The sequence below is a fragment of the Camelus ferus genome, chromosome 30, assembly GCF_009834535.1.
Source record: "Camelus ferus isolate YT-003-E chromosome 30, BCGSAC_Cfer_1.0, whole genome shotgun sequence".
In the NCBI taxonomy this organism is placed as follows: Eukaryota; Metazoa; Chordata; class Mammalia; order Artiodactyla; family Camelidae; genus Camelus; species Camelus ferus.
The window spans coordinates 21196070-21217176 of NC_045725.1; positions in this window are offsets into that span (position 1 = coordinate 21196070).

Here is a 21107-nt window from a genome sequence, read left to right on the forward strand (position 1 = left end):
ACTGAGAGATCCTTCCACAGACGGAGGGAGCAGAGCCAAGCAGGCTGGAGTAGGCCCCGGGAGATTGCACCCCGCCCCGTCTTCACAAAGAGAAGGAGACCGAGGCCCAGGGAGGGAGGGGATTCTGTAGTCAAGCAGGGACCAGAACCCAGATATTTGAGTCTGACTAGTTTGGCAAAGTTAGAAAGAAAATACTGGGCAGGGAAAAGGGCAACCAAGGCTCAGGAGTTAGAGCTAAACTTGTTGGCAAACCTGTCCCTAGGATTTTTTAAAAAGTGATTTCTAAAATGTCATTACATAAGTGTCTCACTTTTTGTTGCTGTATAACAATTCAACACAAAGCTAAACAGCTAAAAATCACAATTATTATCTATCTTTCAGTTTTTGTAGGTCAGGAACCCTGGCACAGCTTAGCCAGATGCCTCGGGCTCAAGGTATCTCACATGACTGCAGTCAAGACTTCAGCTGGGGCCATGGCCTCAGCTGAAGGCCCACCTCAGTGGGGAACCCAATTCCAAGCTCACTCATGTGACTCCTGGCAAGATTCAGTTGCTGGCTGCTGGCCAGGGGCCCCCACAGTTCCTTGCCATGGGGCTCTCTTCATAGGGCAACTCAACATAGCAGCTGGCTCCCCTCAAAGCAAGTGAGGGAGCAAGAGAGCAAGAGAGCAAGAGAGCGCCCGAGACAGAAGCCTGTCTTCTTATACCCGAATTTGGAAGCACAGCCCATCAACTTTACTGCAGTCTACTCTCTAGAAGCAAGTCACTAAGTCCAGCCCACACGCAAAAGGAAGGGATGGTACAAGGACATGAGCACGAGGAGATGGGGGTCACTGGGGACCATCTTGGAAGTCTCCACCAAGTAATTTGTGTCTTTGGTAGGAAATCAGAAAGTGCAGATATGCTACACTTTGTAGGCAATTTTATCTTGAAGATTTTAACTGGTTACATATTTTTTCATGACTTTTTTCTACATATATATGCAGTTTAAAAATATATCAAATAATATAGACTCTTTAGGAATACACTCTGTTAACTCAGGGATATATTATTAAATTGCTATCAATAAACATTGTTCTACATCATTTTCAATGGTTGAAATTATTTCATCATATATTCCATCATATGGACTGTGATGGTTAATTTTATGTGTCAACGTGATTGGGCCATGGAGTGCCCAGGCACCTGGTTAAGCATTATTCTCGATGTGTCTGTGAAGGCATCTCTGGATGAGATGAACATTTGAATTCATAGACTGAATAAAGCAGATTCTCCTGCCTGGTGTGGCTGGATCTCACCCAATCTTTGTAGCAGGGAGGGTAAGGGAGAACTCCCCTCTCTGCCTGACTATTTTCCAACTGATAATTAGTCTTCTCCAGCGTATGGACTTAGACTGGAATTTACACTATTGGCTCTTATGGTTCTCAGGCCTGGGGACTTGGACTGGAGCTATACCATCTGGTCTCTGGTGTCTCCAGCTTGTGGACAGTTGATCGTGGGACTTCTCAGCTTCCATAATTATCTGAGCTAATTCCTCTTAATAAATCTTGAAAAAACAATTTTAAAATGTGTACAGTACCACAGAAGAGCCTGAGTAGCCAAAGTAATCTTGAGAAAGAAGAACAAAGCTGGAGGCATCACACTTCCTAATTTCAAATTATAAAGTTATAGTAGTCAAAACAGTATGGTATTGATATAAATCATATCCAAAGGTTGGATACACTGATACACAGATAAATGGAACAGAATAGAGAGCCTGGAAAGAAACTCACACATTTATAGTCAATTAATTTATTACAGGAAGCCAAGAAATGGGAAAAGGATGGTCTCTTCAATAAATGGTATTGGGAAAACTGGACAGTGAGATGCAAAAGAATGAACCTGGAGGCTTCTTTAACACCATACACAAGAATCAACTCAAAATGAATTAAAAAGTTAAATTTGAGACCTGAAACCATAAAACTCCTAGAAGAAAACATAGGGGACAAGCTCCTTGACATCAGTCTTGGCAGTGATTTTTGGATTTGACTCCAAAAGCAAAAATAAACTAGCAGGACTACATCAAACTAAAAAGCTTTTCCAGAGCAAAGGAAACCATGAACAAAATGAAAAGGCAACCTATGGAATGGGAGAAAATATTTGCAAATCATATATCCGATAAGGGGTTAATATTTTTGAAAATTAGTCATTTCTTGGTATCTGCAGGAGATTGATTCCAGGCACACTGTAGATACCAAAATCCACAGCTATGCAGGTCCCACAGGTCCTCTCCCTATCGGTGGGTTCTGTGTCTGCAGATTTAACCAACCCTGAGCTGTAAACATAGTACACAAAGCTTACATCATGTAAACCTTATATAGTGAAGATACGAAGGGCTGATTATATATAAACAACTCATACAACTCAATAGCAAAAAATAAAACAGTCTGATTTAAAAATGGGCAGAACTGAGTAGGCATATTTTTCAAAGAAGATACACAAATGGTGAACAGGTACATGAAAAGGTGCTCAACATCACTGATCATCAGGGAATGCAAATCGAAACCACAAAGAGACATCACTCTCACCTGTTAGAATGGTTATCATCAAAAACACAAGATATAACAAGGGTTGGTGAGGATGTGGAGAAAAGGGAACCCTTGTGCCTCGTTGGTGGGAATGTAAATCTGTGGAGCTATTATGGAAAGCAGTGTGGAGGTTCCTTAAAACATTAAAATAGAACTGCCATATGGTCCAGCAATCCCACTTCTGGGTTTATATCCAAAGGAAACTAAATCAACATCTCGAAGACATATCTGCACCCCCATGTTCACTGAAGTATTATTTACAATAACCAAGATGCAGAAACAACCTAAGTGTCCATCAATGGATAACAGGTAAAGAAAATGTGATATATATACAATGAAATATTATTCAGCTAGAGAAGTAAGGAAATCCTACCATTTGCAACAATATGGATAGACCATGAAAGCATTATGCTCAGTGAAGTAAACCAGATAGAGGAAGGCAAATACTGCATGGTAACACTTATATATGGAATCTAAAAATAAGTCAAACTTACAGAAACAGAGAGAAAAGTGGTTGCCAGAGGCTGGCGGTTAGGTGAGATAGGCAGAGACTGGTAAAAGGGTACAAACTTCCATTTATAAGATCAGTAAGGTCTGAGGACCTAATGGGTAACATGGTGACTATAACTGATAACACTGTATTGTATACTTAAAATTTGCTAAGTGAGTCAAACTTAGTTTTCACCAAAAATAAAATTACATCATCAGTCGAATGGTAGAAAAATCAGAAGAAAAGGAGAGAGACTATGAGATAGCTGGCTTTGCTGAGAATGTCCCCATACACAACCAGAGCCACTGAGATAATAGGGTTTGTAGGGAAGCCCAGTTCATCTGAGAAGTGTCTACTGCCAATATGGGCATTTAACATCATGACACACCATGGAAAGTGCCATCTAAAAGCAATGGACCAGAAGCCAGCAATTTCAGTTCAAGTTGTGGTTCTGCTAAGGAGTTTTGTGATGACTTTCAAGCAAGTCACCTCATCTTTCTGGAAATGAAACTGTTGAACCGGATCAGAATGAGTAAATACACAGCACACAGTTCCACCCTTGCACCGCTAGCGGACAACAATAATTAATCACTGCATTCTTAATGACTAGTCCATGCCCAGCCTCATGAACCTGAACCTGGCTCTCCAGGCAGATGCCCTAGTTGGCTGGATGTGGCCCTCCAGAGTGCCTACTTGGAACATGGTGGTCCAGGAGCTCCTTTCCTGCATCATCAGTCCATGACTGGGTGCTTGGCCTCACTTACCTTCTCCACAGGAAGCTGGGATTCTTCATCAGCAGAGGAGCTAGTGGGAGCTGAGAGTGGAGAGGGCTCTGACGAGGCTCCAGCAGACCTGTGCAAGAGGAACCAGGAATCCTTCCAAGGCACCAATGTCCTTCATGAGTTCCTGTCACATCCCAGGGGAACAAGTTATTGTTCGCCTAGCTTTGGGGGGTCTGAAGTAGCCATAAGAAAGAATGAATGGTTGCCTCTTGATCAACAATGTGGACCCATGACCAGGTGCTGGTCTCAGGAGGAATGGCCGGATCGCTCAGTCGCGGGGTCTCCAGGTTGGGACCTCATGGACGGCGTCAGGAGGAAAGAACACGGCTCTGCCAGCTGCGGGGACCTGCGCCCTTCCATCTGTCCACACTCCTGGCTCTCTGCAGTCAGCCCCTGGGTTTGCTCTGGGCTCAGGGATTTCTGAGGAGGAAGCAGCTGTGGACCAGGGGGCAGGAGAAGAAGTCCGAAGTGCTCAGAGAAGATTTGCTTTCTGTGTCTCTGTCGCGGGTTCTTGAGCACAACCTTGCCTGGATGTGGGATTGAGCCCTTGGCTGTGGGTCAGAGGACAGAGAGGACAGAAGGGTCTCTCTCTACACTGCCTCGGGGGCTCCAAGACCCAATCATGTTCTGGGCAAGTGGGCCTGGAAAGTGTAATGATTGATAAGAACGAGGAAGCAAGGCCCCAGAGGAGGAAGCCGAGGAGCCCATCAGAGGTGAAGGGAGAACATGGATTGTAGGTCAGGGACAAACGTGGCCACCTCCCCGGACACATGGTGGAGAAAAGCAGAGGTCTGAGGCGGGCCGCGGGCTGAGGATAGCTCTTTATCACCATGCGTCTGAAGGCGGTGGCAGGTACTCGGGAGCCGGACCAGACAGCTAGGCCTGGAGAGTCAAAGTGGAGTCAAAGGGAAGCAGGCAGAATCCAGGCTCCGGGAGAGGGGCTGGGGTCTGCGGGCTCATGGTCAGGGTGGGATTGGGTGAACGGGACGAGAAACCAGGAGAGCAGGGGGTCACGTGAGGCCAGGAGCAGAAAACAGCTGAAGGGCAGGAGAGCAGGGAGGGGGCATCACAGGACAGCTCTGAAGAGGGCAGTTTCCCACTCAGACAGAAAACTTGCCTCTTGCCTGCTCTCTGGATGGGACCAGCTCCTGACAGAGGGTGCCCAGATCCTGCAGGAGGCAGGGGCTCGGGAGATAAGGGCCCATCATGCCTAAATGGGGGAACCAGGGCAGAGACAGGAGTATGCTCGATTTCAAACAGTATTTGTGGGACATATTTTTTGTGCCACTAACTAATGCTACCTCGGGGTCTTTCAGATAGCATCTGAGTGGCTCTAACACCATGGGGGTAGAACTGGGTAGAACTGGGCATAACTTATTGAGAGAAATGGGTAAGAAGCAGAGCATAAAGCCAGGTTGATGCCAGAGAAAGAAGGTGTGTTCACTAGAGCAAATACTTTGCTCTGAGTGTCCAGGAGGGCTGGGACCAGGCCGAGGCTTTCAAACCCAGTAAGAAACAGCAAGCCAACTGTGCTGTGCGACGTGCCAGCTGGTCGGTGTAACTTCGAGTCTTTGAATCACTACAAGTGTGCTGCCAAAAAAAAATCTCAGGGTTTAAAAGTATGACACGAACACAGGAAGACTGACAGCCACTGGGATGAGGTGACAGAGCCCGTGAGGGAAAGAAACAGACTCCACAGGGCATCTCAGCCCCAGCGAGTTGCGATGCTGGAAAATACAGATCAGCAAGTGCAGCGGTTCTCAACCTTGGCTGCATATGCAGTCATGAGACAGTCTTAGAACTCGTGCTGTGTGGGTCCCACCCTCAGAGGCTCTGATTTCATTGGTCTGGGTGGGAGTTTTAAAAGGGCCCCTGATGGTTAAAATGCGCAGCCCAAGCAGGAAGCCAGGGAGCCAGCTGCACAGCATTGAGCCGATCGGGGTGTGGGAGGAAGGAGAGAAATGGCATTTAGTTTTACCCTAATTTCCCTTTGCAAACTACCTAAATTGAGGAGCACTGCTGAAAACCCCGCTGCTTTAGGAAGAAATCATTATTGACTGGAAACAAGCATGGGAGAATTTCAGCTGAGTGGGAGAATTGGTTTTGCAATGTTGGTACCCCCTGGAAAGGTCTTCTATCCTCCCAGTTAAGGAGCAGGCACCCCATCACTTCAATAATTTAAACTTAAAGCCATTCCAAGAAGACCTGTGCCTTCTGCCCTATGTTGGCGTGGCTTGACTCAAATCACCAAATACATCTTCCTCATCTCTTTTTTATATTTCTTATGGAGAAACTCAGTGTCATCCTCCAGACAAATAGTGCCCACGCAGCACATCCCTGCCCCTGCCTTCTTGGCTCTCACTCTTCTGTCTGCTTTTCAGAGCTTCAAGGACCACTAACTGGCCCCCTGATGGCACTCCTTGTCCTGACCTCACCTCCCCAGGTGATACAGCAAATGGCAATTTTTTCTTGAGTCATCAAAGTTTACCTGGGAAGAGAATGAGAGATTCGGGGTTGGGTGCAAAAGTCTACGATCCTAAGTAGGAGTCGTTAATGAAGAAGGAAGCAGAGACCCAGAGGGAGGCTTTAAAAAGCAAATTTCTAAATCTGAAGGAATTTATAAGACGTTTCTTACTACCTCATGGAGAAAAAGGGTCAAATAGGGAAAGAAATATGGGGGAAAACAGGTGCCCTTTAGCTAATCAGCTCAGGGGACTCAGGAAAAACACCAGAACATAGAAAGGATGGGAAGTGGAGCAGGACGGTGCTGTGTTCTGGGACCTAAAAAGGGGCAGGTGGGAGCAGATGGAGTGAAAGGAACAAACCACCAAGGAACAAAGAGGTGGCCTGAGGCACAAGAGCAGAAACGTTAGACAGGCTTTTATGAAATTTTTTCAGAAATATTCTTCATTGACATTACACAGAAGAAAAACTCAGAAAAATACCATTTCCAATGGGCAAAGAAGGCAAGCAGGTAGCAGCAGGACCCAAAACAGCAGAGGTTTGAATGTGTATTTTTATTTCTGTCTTTAACAAAAGTTGCTACATTTTGATGGAAGATCTGTGGGTTACACTCCGAAAGCAACCACAATCAGTTTGTCTCGTATGGAACCAGTTCCCAATAATTCGCAAGCCTTCAGATCTCCTTTCAGCCCCACCCATGGCAGATGAGTACAATCAGTTTCTTCTCTGAGCCTTCCTTTGTCTTTAACCTTGAGTTTGTTCTCCAGGCGTGGAGTCCCACCCCACGTGACATGGCTGGGGCCAATGTCCCTGAAATAGAGTGGAGTGGCCTTTGCAAAAAGCTGTCTGAAACAAAACCTTCAGGGACTCACAGCACTCAATTGAATGGATGTGGGGAATTGGCAGGGACCACTGGGGAGGGACCAGCAATTATTCTGAGCATTTCCCAGGGAAGGGGCGTTACCTCGGGAGGTTCACAAAGAACAAACACGATGCCCATCTTTTAGGAAGCAGAAAAAGATGATCACATTCCTTACAGCCTGATAAGCTTAACCTGGTGTCCGGGGAAGATGCTAGAACAAATCATCAAGCAATCAATGTGCAGTCAGCCAGAAGGGGGCAAGGCCTGGGGAGCTTATGGACACAGCCGTGCAAAGAGTAAATCAAGTCGGACCAATTTAATTTCCTCCTATGATAGAGTGACAGGCCATGTAGATAAGGTGGAAGCAATAGATGTGATCGACCTAGACCTCAGCAAGGCATGCGCTTCTGCCCCACGTGACAGGCTCGGTGACAAGCTGGCTTGCTGGGGTTCAGGCCAGGGGTCAGGAGCCCCAGAGCTCCTACACATGATGGTGGGGGAGCCAGTTCCTGCCATGCTCGCCTCCTCTTGGCTCCGTTGCCTCAGTGAGTTGAGGTCCATTGTCAGACAATTTTATCTGGCAAGCATTTGTTTTGTGCCTCCTGGGTTTGTGCGCTGTGGCACTTAATACATGTCTGTTGAATAAATGAATGAATGGGTTCTTAGGCATATGAACTGCAACCTTTGGAGACTGGCACAAGGGAGCTTAACCCCAGTCCACCTCCTCCCCTGCAAACAGACAGGCGGCAGGTACTCGGCTAATTGCTCCTCCATCCATTCAAAATGCCAGAATACAGTTTTGTATTGATACCATATTGACACTGGTGTGTGCAGGGTGGAAAACAGGACCTTTCCTGCTCCCAATGGCTGCTAATGTTTTAGAATTGAGAGAGAGAGACAGAGACAGGGAAGAGTTAGTTCCAGAATGGATTAGATAGACTTCAGATTGTCCATCTTTGTCTGTAGCCTAGGTGACAGAATTTTAATAACGCAAACTATCCATGGGTCATAACAAATTGGACCAAGTTGAAAAATTGAACAAGGTACAGGAAACAGCCTATCACAATGGGGGCGTATGAGACAAAACTCAGGAAAGGAACTGAATAAGTTATTGGTCTTTGTCAAGTTTGTAGGTCAGGCTAGAGCTAAACGGAGACTACACGTAGTTTTCAACAGACCCCCAGATGGCAGGAGAAGCCACGCAGCGTCACCAAATGACACAAGGCGAACGCCATCCAGCCAGGAAGCAAACGATCTTCAGTGCCCCAAGGAGAAGACCTCAAGTGATTTCCAGTCCCATTTCTTTGCAAGAATCAGGAGAAACTGGAGTGAGTGTGGGAAAAAATGGCTGAAATAATGAACTAGTCATGGAAATAGTTGAGATGGGAGAAAATGGCTAAAGCAGTTCAACTGAAGAGGAGGCTACCAGGTATGACAACTCTTGTCAAAGGTCTAAGAGTGGTAAGTAAGGCACAAATAATTACTCTCTCTCTCCTTTGGGTTAGGAGAAAGGAAATGGAAGATTTTATTTTTAAAAGTTTATATTTTTTAAAATTTTATTTTGTATACAATTTTTAAAGGTACACTCCATTTACAGTTATTCCAAAATATTGGCTATATTCCCCGTGTTGTACAATACATCCTTGTAGCCTGTCTTACACCCAATAGTTTGGACTTAATCCCCCATCTCTATATTGCCCCTCCCCTCACCCTCTCCCTACTGGTAACCACTAGTTTGTCCTCGATATCTGTGAGTCTGCTTCTTTTTTGTTGTTGTTATATTTCCTAGTTTGTTGTAATTTTTAGATTCACATATAAGTGATATCACATTGTATTTGTCTGTCTGACTTATTTCACTTAGCGTAATGCCCTCCAAGTCTATCCATGTTGTTGCAAATGGCAACATTTCATTATTTTTCATGGCTGAGTAGTATTCCACCATATATATGCACATATATATCACATCTTCTTTATACATTCTTCTGTTAATGGATACTTAGGTTGCTTCCAGTATCTTGGCAATTGTAAATAATGTTGCTATGAACATTGTGGTACATGTATCTTTCTGAATCAGAGGTTTTTTTTTTTAATCTAACACCATATACAAAAATAAACTCAAAATGGATTAAAGGCCTAAATGTAAGACCAAATACTATAAAACTCTTAGAGGAAAACATAGGCAGGACACTCTTTGCCACATATTGTGGCAATATTTTTATGGCTCTGTCTCCTAAAGTAAAGGAAATAAAAATAAAAATAAACAAATGAGACCTAATTAAACTTAAAAGTTTTTGTACAGCAAAGGAAACCATTGACAAAATGAAAAAAACCTATTGAATGGGGGAAAATCCTTGTAAATGATATGAGTGATAAAGGATTAATATTCAACATATATAAACAGCTCATACAGCACAACATCAAAAAAACAAACAACCTGATTTAAAAATGGGTAGAAGAACTGAATGGGCATTTTTCCAAAGAGGGAATGCAGATGGCCAACAGGCACATGAAAAGATGCTCAACATTGCTAATCATCAGGGAAATGCAAACCAAAACCACAATGAGATATCACTCCACATCTGTCAGAATGGCTATCATCTAAAAGAACACAAAGAATAAATGTTAGTGAGGACGTGGAGAAAAGGGAACCCTCCTACACTGTTGATAGGAATGCAGTTTGGTGCAGCCATTATGGAAAACAGTACAGTGATTCCTTAAAAAACTAAAAATAGACTTACTCTATGATCCAGCAATCCCACTCCTGGGCATATATATTCAGAGGGAACTTAATTGAAAAGATACATGTGCCTCAATGTTCATAGCAGCACTATATACAACAGCCAAGACATGGAAACAACCTAAATGTCCATCAACAGATGACTGGATAAAGAAGTTGTGGTATATTATTTGTACAATGAAATACTACTCAGCCAAAAAAAGAATACAACAATGCCATTTACAGCAACATGGATGGTCCTGGAGATTGTCATTCTAAGTAAAGTAAGCCAGAAACAGAAAGAAAAATACCATATGATATCACTTTTATGTGGAATCTTAAAAAACAAAAAGAGGAAAACACATACGAACTTATTTATAAAACAGAAACAGACTCATAGACATAGAAAACAAACTTACAGTTACTGGAGGGGGAAAGGGGGCGGAAAGGGATGAATTGGGTGTTTGAGATTGCAGATACTAACTACTATATATAAAAAGATGAATAAGAAATTTATACTGTATAACACAGGGAACTATATTCAATATCTTATAGTAACATATAATGAAGAAGATATGAAAAAGAATATATGTATGTATATGGATGACAGAAACACTATGCTGTACACCAGAAACTGACACAACATTGTAAACTGTACCTCAATTTAAAAAAAAGAAAAAGAAATAAATGAATAAATAAGTTTGATGTAGCCCCCTTTATTTTTGCTTTTGTTTTCCTTGCCTGAGGAGGTAGATGAAAAAAATCGTGATCAGACTGCTGTCAAAGAGCATACTGCCTATGTTTTCATCTAGGAGTTTTATGGTTTCAGGTCTGACATTTAAGTCTTCAGTCTATTTAGAGTTTACGTTTGTATATAATGTGAGAAAGTAGTCCAGTCTGATTATTTTGCATGCAGCTGTCCAGTTTCCCGACATCATTTACTGGAGAAGCTGTCTTTTCCCCATTGTATATTCTTGCGTCCTTTGTTATAGATTAATTGGCCGTAAAAGTGTGGGTTTATTTCTGGGCCCCTGTTCTGCCCCATTGATCTATGCTGTCTGTCTTTGTGCCAGTACCATACTGTTCTGATTAATGTAGACTTGTATTATAGTTTGCATAGTGTCTCTGGCTTTGTTCTTCTTAAGGTTGTTTTGGTTATTCAGAATCTTTTGCGCTTCCATACAAATCATAGAATTATTTGTTCTACTTATGTGAAAAACGCCGTTAGTATTTTGATAGGGATTGCATTGAATCTGTAGCTTCCCCTGATAGTGTAGTCATGTTACTAATATTAATTCTTCTGAGCATAGTATACCTTTCCATTTATTTGTGTCATATTCAATTTCTTTCATCAACGTCATAGTTTTCAGAGTACAAGTCTTTTATCTCTTTGGTTAGATTAATTCCTAGGTTTTTTTTTTTTTTGGATGCAATTGTTTATTTTGGGATTGGAGGAGGGGTGGTAATTAGGTTTATTTATTTATTTTTTAATGGAGGCACTGGGGATTGAACCCAGAAAAAGGTTTAGAAGCAGGCTATAAAACAAAAATCATTCTAAATATTAAAGAAGAAAAGGATTTAATACAGGGAGTTGAGTGCTTGCAAAATCAGTGGAAGAGCCAGAGGACTGGGCTCTAGAATTCTATGCTAAACTCCCCGCAACTTCAGAGAACTAACTGTCAAAAGAGCTACTACTTTGGAGATACAGGAAGCCAGGAAGGTGCCACGGGAAGAATTACATTCAAGAACATTTTGCTAGAGATGCAATGCAATCATCAAGCTGCCACCACAAGTCGAGAGAGCCTCAATGGTCACTTTCTTCCCACAAAGCTGGAGACATGCCCTGGGAGAGGGCTGCTGTTGGAAACCTTCATAACCTGCTCGCCAGCAGGAAAACAGCCCAAAGCATCAGGAAGATGGCACTACCTCCCTTCCATCTTCCCAAACTGTCCAAGTCCTTCTTATTGGTGGATCCAAGTCTCTTCCCATACCCTAGCTGCAAAGGAGTCTGGGAAATAAAGCTTTTGACTTGCCAGGTTCTAGAGAGCAGGAAGCAGAGATGAAGCTGAGTGCTGACTCACTACATCCAAGACTCTGGTGACCTGGGCTGTTTGTTCATCTTTAAAAGTGTGGCAGAAACAACAGGTTAGGTGGGAACCTTGCTTTTTTATTTGGGGATAGGTCCTCATACGTGATTAAAGATGGTCTTTTCTCTGGGCCTTTCAGTTTCTCCACTGAAGTCCTCAGTCTCCAGCCTTGAGTGACAAGCCAGGTGCCAGCATCCTGGGCTCTGCAGGCGTCCATGCTTGGTGTGCCTCACCCCGTCCTCCTGCTACTGAAGTCCTTGAGTTAAGAGTTTCAGTTTTTAACCTAAAAATCATGTGGATTTTGCAACCAATTCTATAATAAGCCTTAGTTTGTTTAATACAAAAATATTCTCTGATGAATCTTTGGGTGAAATAATCCTCCAGAAAACTGTCCCAAGCTTAATTTGTATTTTGAACACTAGCCCCTGATACATGGCCACATAGCCCCCAGAGATATGTATTGTCCAGTTTGAGAAATACAGGCTTAGATTATTTCTCTAATATTCTAGGATCCAATGACTATTTTTCTCTCCTTAGTAGGTAGGTAAAAATGAAAAACAACAACAGAAAGGAAGGGAAACTGGAGGAGGGATGACCTGCCTCCTGTTTTAAAAATAAATCATAGCAGGACAAAGCTGGAATGGAAAATTCAGAACAGTGATCAATACTCGGAGAAAAGAAACCAAAATGCCATGTTTTATAGCATGATCCATGCACTTTGCGCAAAGAAGCAGCTGACTGTGAACACAAGGTTTCCAGGGCTGGGAGAAGGCAGAGACAAACCCTTTTTCTTTCAATGAAAGGAGCCAGTAAGAGCCTGCTGGAAGTAAATTCAGCGCTTCTAAAGAATGTCACAGTCCTGCTTTTGGAGGCTCCCAGCATGCATTTTTTTTTTTTTTAACGCATGGGCACTAGACACAGCAAATCATACACTGTTTTCTTCCAACCCTTGTTCTGGCTGATGGTGACAGATCCAAGTCACCACTCACCATCATGTTTGGGTGTCAAGCTGGGCAAAATCAGTTGGTATAAATGATTGAAAGAAAATGAAAATCGGAGCAGTGTGCGGTAGAGTGAAAAGAGACAGATGCACAGAAACCCCTTTAAGGGGGAGAGAAAAGGATAGAAAGTGATGAGGATGCCTGGGTCTGTGGTGCACCCTGTGGGTAGAGCACTTGGCTAGACATGAGCTCGTCCATCCTTTCAGCTCTGTCTGACAGCCCCATTGACAGACGAATACATGAAATCTGAGCAAAGTTCACAGACTTGCCTAACATTACGAAGACAGTAAATAGTGGATCCTGATTTCAAACCCAGGACTGTGGGCTTCCAAGACAGATGACCATTCAATTACACTCCTTCTATGTCCAAAAAGGATACCATCCCAGCTCCACCACCAACAGGCTGTGTGACGTTGGGCTACTTAAATGCTCAGTGCCTTCACCTCTTAGTTTCTTCATCTGCACAATAGAGACAATAATAGTACCTGCCTCCCTGGATAGTCTAGGGGGTTAGATGCGATAACACACGTAAAGTACTTAGCATAGGGCTTGCTGCATAGTAAGTGCTCAAGAAATGCCAGCTCCTGGTGCTGTGCAAACACCTGGGAACTGTAGGAAAAAGGAGCATTCCAGGAAAAGATCAAACAGAAGAATTCTGAATGTCACTCCAGGTAGGAGACTGTGCTCATCGCATTTCCCTCCCTTGTATGGAATCACAAGGAGCTACATTTCTCTGGCTCCTCTGCCAGCTGGCTTCTGTGTGGTTTTAGCCAATGGGAGGCTATATCAGTCAGGGTTCTCCTGAGAAATAGAACCAATTGGATAGAGAGAGACAGAGAGAGAATGAGAGAGAGAGAGAGAGAGAGAGAGATGATGGATGGATAGATGACTGATAGATTTATTTCAAGGAACTTGTTCATGCAATTGTGGGGCTGAGCTGGCAGGTCTAAAATTTACAAGGACTTGCAAGGCTGGCAACTCAGGCTGGAGCTGATGCCTGCAATATTAAGGCAGAATTTCTTCTTCTCCAAGAAATCTCAAGTTTTGCTCTTAAGGTTTTCAACTGATTGAACTGGGCCCACCCAAACTGTCAAAGATAATCTCCTTTACTTAAAGTCAACCGATTATTAGCCATGTTATACAGATGTCAGCCATTTGTCTACAAAACATCACCATAGCAACACCTAGATTATTCAATGGCTGTGTACTATAGCCTACTCAAGTTGCCATAAAACTAACCATCACAGAGGCAACGGCCAGTTTGGGGAGGTAGAGGAGGGGAGGATCCAGGGTGTGCCTGCCCCCCATCTCCCCGCATCCCCATCTCACTCTGCCTCGGCAGCATCTCCAGCAGCAATGGTGGGCGTACCAGGCAGCCTTTCCGCCTTGGATCCAGGTCCCACTCAGCAGCCCCAGACAATGGTTCTAGCTCCCACCAGAAGGCCTGGCTTCCTGGCTTCTGGTGACAAGTCCTCCTCCATTGCCTCTCTAAACCCCGGTAGTGGCTTCCTGCTCTTACTAGTCTCTGGGATGTATCCTTGTCTCTGTTTGGCTTTCTCAGCATCTCCCAGGTCACCGGGGTTCTGTGTGTAGGACCTAGGGTGGCTTCTGCCTCAACCTTGACTGCATCAGAGGTCCTCTTGGCTAGATGGGGTGCTTGCCCAGCCTCCCTCGAATTGCTCTGGTGCCTTAGGATTCTGTAGATGAGTTCTGGGGATGAATTTAGAGAAGTGAAGAAGACAGAGCAAAATGAGGACTTGTCCCATGGCCACGCTCGTCACTGCTTCATCAGAGCAATGCCAGACAGGGAGAGAGGATAAAATCACCAACCTCCTAAAGGCAGAGAAGGGAAGACAGCCCTGATCCTGGGGGATTCCACTTACTCATGAGTGTTGGCATTGGCTTCTCTCACACCAAGAGGGTCATCACCAAAAGCCTGCACATCTCAGAGGGCAGCCCAGCCTCGTGCACGCACAGCCCCTCCGCTGCTCAAGACCAGGGCTGCTTCTGGTGGTCTCTGAATGGCTGAGGCATGTAAGCAACTGAGCAGCTGCTGATGGTCGCGGGTCTCTCAGCACCTCGATGATTTGCACTAGAAGCATCTGTCTGAAGACGCAGGGCTGCCAGTGAGGAAAGCTCAAGAGCTGAGGAGCCAGCTTCCCCCACAATACACCCTGGCGCCTTTCCCTGCTTAAATGTTCTCCCAAACACTTAGTACTCACTGTGTATTCTGATGATGTATTTGCTTATCATCTCTCTCCCTACTCAAATACAAGGGGGCCCCACCTTGTATTTGCCTCTGTGCTCATGGCTTTATGTCCAGGGCACAGAGCGGTGTCTGGCTCAGAGTCGGCACTCTGGATGCCAGATGGAGAGACATCATTGCCTTTTTGATCCAAAGGACATGACCCAAGGACCTGCCTCCTCCATCAACTCTTAGCAGAGATACTAATAAATAATAAAGTCCAAGACTTGGCCGTTCTTCTGGTGTCCCTGCCACCCACCCACCCACCCACCCAGAGCAACCCAGAGTGGTGGGAAACTGGAGAAACAGCCCCAATTCCATGTTGGGTGGGGACAAGGAGGGCGTGGGGAGAAGGGCAAAGAAGAAAAGTAGTTTCAGTGGCCAGCCCCCCTTCCGAGCCCCCTGATTCTCATACCCTGGCAGGGCATTGCCCCTGGGAGCCACCAAGCCCAGAGATTCTGTGGCAACAGTTGCAACACTGGGACCCCAGCGGCTCCCTCACTTCTAGCTGAATGGAGCCCCCTTTCCCTTTTCCAGCCCAGCACACCACCAGCCTCCCCTGTCCAAGCCCATGACCAAAGGCTCCAGTCCAAAGCAAGAGACTCCTCACGGCAACCTTTTCATTCTCCAAGGTCTAGACCAAGTCCCACTTCTCCACCAACTCCAGCCCTCACAGTTGGACCCTTTCTCTGAAAGGGCAAAAGCCATATCACCATAGCCCTGGGGTTTTTGTTTGTTACTGAAATATAGTTCACATATAACATTGTGTAAATTTAAGGTGTACAACATGTTGATCTGACACATTTATAAATTGTAATATGATTGCCAGCATAGTGATAGCACCTCTGCACCTCACATGATTATTTCTTTGTTCTGGTGGGAATAGTTATGATCTAGGCTCTTAGCAAGTTTGATGATGATAACACAATATGTATTCACTTTGTATTTACTGTATTGTCTATGTTCACCAGACTGTGCAGTGGATCTCCAGGACTTATCTGTCTACCAGTTGTAAGTTTATATCTTAAACGTCTCTTCTACTGCCCCACCCTCCAGCCCCTGGCAACCACCAGTCTGCTCCCTGTTCTTACAAGCTCAGTGTTTTCGATTGCACAGATGAGTGAGATCATACAGCTTGTCTTTCTCTCTCTGACTTATCTCATTTAGCCAAAGTCTTCCCAGTCCATCCATGCTGTCAAACTTGGCAGGATTTCCGTCTTTCTTGTGCTTGAGGCTCTGTTTTTTTTTTTTTTTTTGGTTTTGTTTTGTTTGTTTGTTTTCTTAGCTGCTTCTTCCTCTCTCCAACCAGACTCTAAAGCCCGTTGCTCACTACCTGTCTCTCCGTACTCCATCACCTCGCCCAGAGGAGGGGACCCAAAACACATCATTGCTTCATGGACCTCACCTCGGGAGGGAGAAGCCATTTCCTCCCACTTTCCAGACAGAAAGATCACACAATTAAAGGCACAATAACACCAATAATTTTGTCACGGCTCCCAGCCATTTGTACTCCTTTTAATCACTGCAAAATAACACTTCCTTTCTTTCTTCTTCTTTTTTTTTTTTTTTTAGAAAATTTGGAACATACAGAAAAGAATTTTTAAAAGCCACATCTATTCTGGTGTATTTCCTGCCAGTGCAAATATGCACATGTTTTCAAGGAAACTGGAATCATAACATAGTTTTTTTTTTAATTGGAATATGAATACACTTCTTTATTAGGATGCTCACAAGCATAACAGTGTTTTTGATCCTTCTCTCCTTATGTTATCTTATGGGGAAATTTTTTCCCTGTTGTTAAATAGTTTTCATGGTGTTAAATATCTTTCAAAAGATTTTTCACAGCTGCAAAATATAGCACCATATGGATGGGCCTTGCTGGATGGCCCTGTTGTTGGGTATTCCAGACAATTCCTGTTCCCTGTTGCCTCCAAGCCTGTGCTCCACCATTTAGCCCCGTGATGTGTCCACACAGAACATTCTCAGCCCTGCCTCACCCTGACCAGCCCCTCCACCAAGCTCCTGAACTTGCTCTCATCCTTCTCATATTCTGTTTTCCAAAAGAAGCAGCTAACCCTCAGGACTTTCTCTGTCACGATTCACCACCTGCCACTCACCCCCACCATGGTCAGATTCAGCCACGATGCTTTAACCAGTCAGCCTTCCTGAAGGTCCCCAGAGCCCTAACACCCAGGGCCGAGGCCCATTTCTCAGTCTTCTCTTTCTTGCCCTTTTTGCTTCTCTGGGACCTTTGATGACACCCTCCTTCCTGAGTCCCTCCCCTGCCTGGGCCCCCAGAGCAGGGTTTGCTCAGCCTTTCCCTCATCCTTCTCCCTCCCCTTTGCCGCATCTCTGTCTCTGCCCCCAAAGGAGGATGTACCCTGGGCGTGGCCTCAACCCTCTCTTCTCTTCTTGACCGGCCTTGACCACCCCATTGGTATATGATAATGAGTAAGCTGGGAGAAGGAGAATCGCCTGCTCACCTAGACGGGGCCCAAATCCGGCTCCTGGGCTGCTGTCCTCTCTAAGAGGCCCTCCTCTTCTGTTTCGGGAAGGCTCACCCTGGACCTCAGCTAAGCTTGCTTTCATTTACAAAGGGTGAGCTCCTCTCTCTCTTGAGAGCTTTTAGGGGGCTGAGTAGAGCCAGCTGGGACTATAGCAAACAGCCAAAGCCCTGACTTCCAAGGGAAAATGGCATCTGGGTTCACTTTCTAGCTGTGTGACCTTGGGGCTTGGCCAAGTCACTAATCTCTCTGTGCCTCCGTTTCCTCGAAAATGGAGGTGGGTTAAGGGTTACGTGAGTCACGCACATCACATTCTTAGAACAGAACTTCGTGTGCAGTAAGCATTTACTAAGTATTAGCTGTTACTATCAATATGCAAATCCTTCTCTCAGGAAGATGAGGAGATGAAAAAGGATCCCTGCCCCCTTCCACTTCACCTCTGCCTCCAGAATGGAGGGACCTGGGGGTCAGGTGGGAACGTTATCGTCCAAATGCATCAAGGAAGAGGGGGTCGGGAAGGTTATGATCCTCCTTTCTTACATGTGTACTTGGAGTTGTAGACACGTGGCTGTGTCCCTGGTTCAACTCTCATGCTGGGTTGTGAGATCCTTGTGTCTCTATGGCAACCTGCACACAATAGGTGATCAACTAATGTGACAAATGTTATAAGCTAAGAAAGGTATCAGAAGAGACAAAATTAAAGCCAAAGAAGCCAAGGGTGAAATCATCAGCATCTGAAATTCTTGAGCAGTCTAGAAAGTTAGCTTCCGGGTAATTATGAAGCTACAGCTGCTCAGGCTCAAGGGAACAAAGAGCTGTGTGTTCCTAAACTATAGGCATTTTGCTTTCCATTATCCCCCAGTATTGATTACGAAGAAACTGGAGAAAAAAAGAAAAGGAGAACGTTGGGTGGACATGATTTTAAGATGTTGAAAAATAAGCACCACGGGCTACTATTAAATTAAGAAAAAGATTCAAGTGATACCTCAGGACTCATCAGTCCTGTATGAGCTGGACAGGACACATCCGACATGGTAACAGGGGAGACGGAGCTTGCGGACATTCACACCTTGACTCAGGATCGGTGAAGTCAGAGAGATGATACACTGCGTTTTGGGCATCAGGGCAGGCAGGGGTCAGTGCGGTCACCCTTCCTCTGTGGGTGCTTCTCACACTTGGTGTTGCCCCATCCCTCTGGTCCGCTGGGGCCCTCGTGCTAAGCAGACTTCCTACACGGGGCTTCAGGTGGACAGTTAGCTGTGCCCCAGATTCCTCCTCAACCTCCCCAACCTTCTTCCTCAGCAATGTGGCCAAAAAATAAATCGCCAGTGTAGTGGGTTAAATAGTGTCCATCCCTCAAAATTCATGCTCACCTGGAAACTCAGAATGTGACCTAGTTTGGAAATAGCTCCTTTGTGGATGTAATTAATTAAGGACCTTAAGATAAAATCTTCCTGGACTTAGGGAGGGCCCTAAATCCAATGACTGGTATTGTTATTAGAAGAGGAGAGGACATAGAGACACACAAAAGAAGGCCATGTGAAGAGGGAGGGAGGGAGGCAGGGAGTGCAGCGATGCTGCCACAAGCCAAGAGATGTCTGGGGCCACCAGAGCTGGAAGAGGCAGGGAAGGGCTCTTTCCTAGAGCCTTCAGAGGGAGCACAGTCCTGCCTGACACCTTGACTTCAGACTTCAAGCCTCCAGAACTAGAGAGGATAAATTCCTGTTGCGCTAAGCCAAGGGTTGGTGGTACTTTTTTTATGGCTGCCCTCAGAATCGAATACAGTCAGGGGGATGCCAGTGACTGAAAATGGGCCAATCTGTTCCCCCAGGAGTATTTACATCTTAAACCTAATTTACCTGGAGAACAGCTGACTTAAACCCAAAGGAATGAAGCTCAGCTGGTGAAGTTTACAGCAGGATGGTGGGCCAGGAAGGTTTTTACATAGAATACCTTTCTTTCTACGTTCATCATAAATCACCCCGTGAGAGTAACCCGTGCTCCCGTCTATAGGGCCCGAGCAAGTGGATGTGAATCTTTTGGAGGTGGTAAGAAGTCAACGGACACTAATATTCCAGGTTCCCAAGTCATTGACTCATGTTTGCTTCAGAAGGAAATTTAATTTCAAAGTGGAACAACTAAGGAAGTATGTAGAAATTGTACTAAAATGGTTAGAAAAGTACAGGATGACGTTAGGCAAGAAATTTGCTCTGTGATCTGCAAATATTGACCAATCTATGTTCAAAGGACTGCACTGAGAAGTATGATATGAATACAAATGTGATCCAAAGCAGACTGTTAACTCCACCTGTGAAGAAGTCTTAACAAAAAAAGACAAAAAATTAGCCTATCTCTGATCAAACCTTTAGATCTAACTATGAATTACATTAACTATAGAGGAGAGGGGACCATGTTAAGAATGCAGTCAGCAGTGCTTCTTAAACTTAAGCTGCATGGAAATCAGCTGGAGAGCTTTGGGGGGCTGGATGATCCTGATTCAGTAGGTTTGGGGGAGGGTGCCTGAGATTTTGTATTTTTTAACAAGCTCCCACACGATGGAGACCACATTTTGAGAACTACTGTGATGGAAGATAGTTTTTTCCTTCTTTTTCTCTTTTCTTTTCTAATTGAGATATAATTGACATGTAACATTATTTTCATTTTAGGTATACAATGTAATCATTTGATATACATATGTATTGCAAAATCATCACCAGAATGAGTTTAATTAAATTTATACCACAAGAGAGTTACACTTTTTTTCTTGTGATGAGAACTTTTAAGATCTACTCTTAGCATCTTTCAAATATGCAACACAGTATTGTTAACTATAGTCACCATGTTGTAACATTACATCCATAGGATTTATTTACCTCATAACTGGTAGTTTGAAATTTTTTATTCCATTCACCCACTCCCCACCCCCTGCCTCGGCAACCACCAGTCTGTTCTCTGTATCTGTGAGTTTGGTTTTGGTTTTGTTCTTTTAGATCCAGGTATAAGTTATAGCACACAGTGTTTGTCTTTCTCTGTTTCTCTTTTTCAAAGAATCCTTATCTTTTAAAGATACATACTGCAGTATTTATGGATGAAATTATAAGGTGTCTGGGATGTATTTAAAAACAACTCAGGGAGTGGGTAGGCAGGGAGTATAGATGACACAAAGTTGGCCAAGAAACGAAGTAATGGGGACATGAGAATTCCTTATGCTATACTCTCTACTTTTGTATTATATTTGAAACTTAGCATAACGAAAGGTTAAGAATAAAATAAATCAAGCAGAGGGTCATCTTTAGATTTATCTAACATTTATGCAGGCATCCTTGTGTGCAGCCCTTTTCCATGTATTTCATCTAACTGTCACAGCACAATTGGCCCCTCGCTGGGGAGG